Raw genomic sequence first — 5528 nt, forward strand, 5'->3', positions numbered from 1 at the left:
TTTTCTATTACAAAATTATTTGAATAAACCTAGATGTTTTCCTCTAATTATGATATTTTCTCAGCTTATATTTTAACAAATATAATTAGTGGATCAAAGGATAGGACATTTTAAGGCATTTTATAAATATTACTAAACTGCTTTCCAAAAGACCGCTAATGACATACATATTTCTCAGAAAAATGTAAAAGAGTTTTATATTGTCTTTCTGGTCATAAACTGTGATATGGTTTGTGTGTGTGTGTGTGTGTGCGAGCGCGCTCTAATGAATTTGAGAGACAAAAATGCTATCTCATTTAAAAGTGCATTCATTTGACTATTAATAGTTAAAAATGTTTGCATTATTTATTAGATACTAATACTCTTTGCTTTTAGAATTGTTTGTTCTTATCTATTGCTTATTTCTGAATGGGAAAAGTATTTCCTTATTTACTTGTATAACTTTAATAGTAAAGATCTTCCCAATATATCTGTGGCATAGATAGAAATATTTTTCTAAAATATGGAATTGTACTCTAGTAACAAATAACAAAGAATTAGATTGTTTTGTATTATAACAAATGTGAAACTGAATTATAAGTGAAAGATTTGTTGAACTTCATTTATTTCTGTAAAACAAGTGAAATGAAGTATTAAAACTTTTCTCAAAAGTTTAAAATAAATATTGTATACATGAAGAAATTTTTAATTCTCACATATTATTTTTAGATTTCATGTGTTGAATTTCTATTTTTTAAAGATGAGGAAATTAGCACCTAACTAACTCTTTTTTGTTGCTTCTCTTCCTCCATCAACTATGTGATTTCTGTTACCTTTAATATTATTTTATATCATGAAGGTTCATGACACATTCTATTCTGTAATCATAATTTCTGATTGTCTAGTCTTAATTCTGTATTCAAGTGAATTCATTTTTATCACAGTTCTTTTTATTTTATCATGGTTTCTTCATCTTTGGTTGTTTATTCTTGCTGAACTGGGTTTTCATCTTCAAGGAGTTTTTCAAATAAGATTTATGAATTCTATATTCCTTGACCTGCTGCATGCTTGAGATAGTCTGACTTTCTTTTAAAGACCAAGTTAAGTGAGTATCAGATTCTTGTGTCTCTTTTTCTTTCCCTGTGATCTTTATGATTACATAGTTTTATGGCATTGAGTAATGACTTAAGTCTTTCACATGGTTTTCTTTTTCTTGTTTAGTGATAAATAAAATTCAGTTTATTCATACACTAGAATATTATTCAGCAATCAAAAAAGAATAAATTACTGATACATGTTATAATATGGATGATGTCTTAAAACATGCTAACAGAAGAAAACCTATCTCAAAGGCCACATATTATATCATTCCATAGAAAAAAGTGGAATAGAAAGGGATATTGCTTGCAAAGGAGGAGAGATATAAAAATATGAAGCAGGGATTGAATATTTTTTCCTTTTGTAAATTGGGAGACATTAATTTTTCTTCTTTTGCTCCTCTTCCTACTTCTTCTTCTCCTTGTTTTGTATATTCAGATGCTTTGGGCTTCTTGAATAAAATTTATCTTTATCAAAAATTTCTCGTACTTGTGTCTGAGTTGCACTTGTGTCTGAGTCTTTTAATCATCAAGTTTAATAATTTCACCAAGTATGTGTTATTGGTTATTCTGTTAATTTTATCCTATGACACAGTGAATGCTTTAGTCAGATGATTAAACTTTTAATTTCAATAATTTTGTGTATACTATTATATGTATCTATATTTTTTTCTGTTCATCCTTTTCCTTTTTTTAGGAACATCATGCTCTCCATCTCTGGTGTGTGAGAAGGTAGTACCATTATTAGTATCTAAATCTAAGCTACACATTATTTTCTGGTTATCACTACTTTTGGATGGGAGAAAGTCTAGTCATGCAAGCTTTTTGCTGATGCATACTACAGACAAGTATGAAGACAAATTTTTACTTTATTTGGGTATTCTTCCCCCTCTACAAAGTATATTATCCATCTGGAAGTCGTATCTTCTCTTAGAGTTAGACATTTCAGGGGTCAATGTATTTCTCAGTGAACCCTCCTAAGTTGCAGGCTCTTCATATTGTGATCTCAGGTTAGCTGTCAGGAGGCCAGGTCATTGAAAATGACAGTATGATTGTCTTTCTTCTTATTTACCTCTGTCTCTTTCTTTTTTGTGTGCTTTAAACTTGGGTCTCTAGGGTGATAACCCTACATCTTCAGACTGCCTTGTAACTATTCCTTTCTATTCTTGAAATCAAGGTTTGTTAGATGTTCCTTCAGGACTGTGACTTATATTCACAATGATGTTTATTTTTACCTGAGGTATAAAAAGCTTGTGTCAGCTTTTGGCATCATGCATCATTGTGCTTCAAATTTTACAATAATTGGGGTATAATCTATAAATGTGGCTTGAGTTTATGAGTTGTTTTGTATCATATAATATAGAAATGTCTTCTCTATTTTTTCTGTTTTTAATGTGTTTAGAGTAATAGAATAAAAATATAATTAATCATGACTATATTAGCTTTAACTAAAAGTTCTTTTCCCTATAACCTAATATGGCTATATTATTTTTATAATTTAAAATAATGAAAATAATTTTAAAATTAAGAAAAATTTTTCTTGCTTTAATCACTAACCATGACTCGAGACTTAGCCATAGGATAAATTAGTTCACTGAAATTTAGACAAAATTTAATTTATGATTATAGCTTGAAATGTGAAAAATAGAATTAAATTCTAAAGGTTTACTGAACTTTGTGAAAAGGTTCCAAAGCGCATTGGAAATGTTATTAGAATTATTTTTGAATAAAAAAAATGGAAGGGCATTGTATAAATGTTTGTATAAAAGGGTAGGGAGGATAATGAATTAAGATTTTTCTTTATTAAAACAGAATAGAATAGCAATGAGAAGTTGTGACAAGAAAACTGAAATATTATCACCTAATGGATCATTGTTTGGAAATTACTTTTGACATAAAAACTTGGTTAGAACTATAATAAAGAACTGTCATAAAAACACTTCTTTCACCAACTGGCTTATAGTAGTAATTAAATCACTTCTATTTCAATGCAAAATATATCTACCAAACTTGAATAGATGTGTTTTTACTTCATGCAGTTCTTAACATAGTTGCTATTTTTATTTTATTACTGTTTTTTATATTCCCAGTCTAGACAGAGAATGACATAAAAGAACTTCTTTTGATCTCAATATTTAGGGCAAAATTGGAAGCCAAAGTAGTTAAAAATATATCAGTGACTTTATCTCCAAATGGCAATCTGTGAGAACAGAAAGTATGAATGTCAGAAAATGAGTATCTTTACTTTTCTTTTGTAGCTGACTGAATATTTATTGGTGTGAGGATGTAAAGGTTTAGATGAGCAGTGTATGCTCTATCTCTCTTGGGCTCTGTTTTTTTAGGAAACAAGTAATTTATTTTTTTCAAGCAAGAATATGTCAGAATATAAGAAAAGAAGAAAAGCAGATTGATTTTGAAGAAAATGAGTTAGATGCATTCTTTGCACCTAACATATTCTGTGAAATGAAAGTGCATCTTTTTCTAAATAGTTCCTCAAACCACAAAGCTGTCGAAGGTCATTTTGATTCTGGATGTACTTTAAAACTTTTCATCGCTTCTAAAGTACACTGATTAATGTTTTACTACATGGATGAGGATAAATCAGGATTCCTATTTTTCAGAATGTTAATTAAATAAAACATTTAGTAAGCATGAGAATTTTATGTTGTCTCTAGTCTTAAAAAAAAACAAAGAAAGTAATGAATTAAATAACAATTTACAGATGTGAAACTGAGATGCAGATATGGTAAATGACTGTCATTCTCTTATCAACTAGGTCTAGATGCTACTCAACATGTCGTATTGTCTTTCATGACAATCCCTCTATGTAGGAATAATACTGGAGATACAGTAGTTCCCCTCGTTTGTGGTTTTGCTATGCACGATTTCAGTCACCTGTGGTCAACCACAATCCATAAATATTAAATGGGAAATTCCAGAAATAAACAACTTGTAAGTTTTAAATTGCACAGTCTTGTGTAGTGTGATAAAATCTCATGTGGTCCTGCTGCATGCCCCCAGGACATGAATTATCCTTTGCCCAGTGTATCCCCACCATACATGCTGCTCACCTATTTATTAGTCACTTAGTAAACATCTTGATTATCAGCTCAACTGGTGTGGTATCACAGTGCTTGTGTTCAAGTCACTCTTATTTTACTTAATAATGTCACTAAAGTGCAAGAATAGTGAAGCTGGCAATTCAAATATGCCAAAGAGAAGCCATAAAATACTTCCTTTAAATGAAAAGGTGAAAGTTCTTGGCTTAATAAAGAAAGAAAAAAAAAATCATATGCTGATGTTGCTAAGATCTACAGTAAGAATGGATCTATTGAATTGCCTAATTTATAAATTAAACTTTATTATATGTGTGTATGTATAGGAAAAAACATAGTATATATTTAAGGTATGGTACTATCTAAGGTTTCAGGCATCCCTTGGGGGTCCTGGAACATATCCCCTGGGATAAGGGGGGACAACTGTACTTCGTTAGGTGTACTGGGTGCTATGCTAAGGAAAGGATGAAAGACAGCAAGCCTTTGCTAAATTAGTTAATGGACATAAAAGCATTTAATAAACTATATACCTCTACAAATTATTAGTATATAATTCCAAACTTCAGGTTGTTTGTCATTAGTATTCCTTCTCCCGGTTATACCATTTTCCCTCACAGTAGCCAAGGATTTCTCCTCCCCAAGCCTCATAATCACATAGTTTTCTTCTTTATATGACAGTGCAGATAATGGCCTATAAGTTAGCCTGTATTTTGCTACATAAAACTAAAAATAAAACAAAACAAAAAAAAAAAAAACCTAGCCACCACAAGTTTAAATAATAAAAACATTTAATTATCTAAGATAGCAAGATGGTACCTATGAGACCACAAAGTGAACATATCAAGTTAGGCAGCAGGATTTTTGAGTCTAGAGTTGTTAGAAGAGGCCAGGGCTGACGATGTGGAATAGGATGAGACGAGATTGCTTAGGAGGAGTGAATGGAGAAAAAAACAGGAGACCAGTGGTGAACCTTGGCCATCCCAATATTTAGAGATCAAAAAAAGTGGGGAGAACCAAGAGGGAGAATAGAGTGTGAACTAGAGAAAGCAGGAAAGTGTTCTATCCTAGAAGAGATCTCAGGACAGGAGTGGTCTACCATGTCAGTAGGTGCTGGGATGTTAAAAAAAGAATTAGCTAATATAGTATATGTTCCATGTTTTAAAACTCTTTAATGGATGGTTTTAAAAATTGGAAGTTTTAATCATCCTAGCTGTCGAATAAAGGAAAATTTTTTCGAGTAGGGATAAATTTTGTGTCCTTCAGAGCGCACCCTTAAATGACCACGTGTTCAAAATAAATAAATAAAGTGAAATATTCCAATAAATATCTCAGGCAGAATATTTTCTTATTTGGTGATATGTGGAAAAAGGCAATGAGAGATTATGGCACTAAATCA

This window comes from Pteropus vampyrus, unplaced genomic scaffold, assembly GCF_000151845.1.
Source record: "Pteropus vampyrus isolate Shadow unplaced genomic scaffold, Pvam_2.0 Scaffold1, whole genome shotgun sequence".
NCBI lineage: Eukaryota > Metazoa > Chordata > Mammalia > Chiroptera > Pteropodidae > Pteropus > Pteropus vampyrus.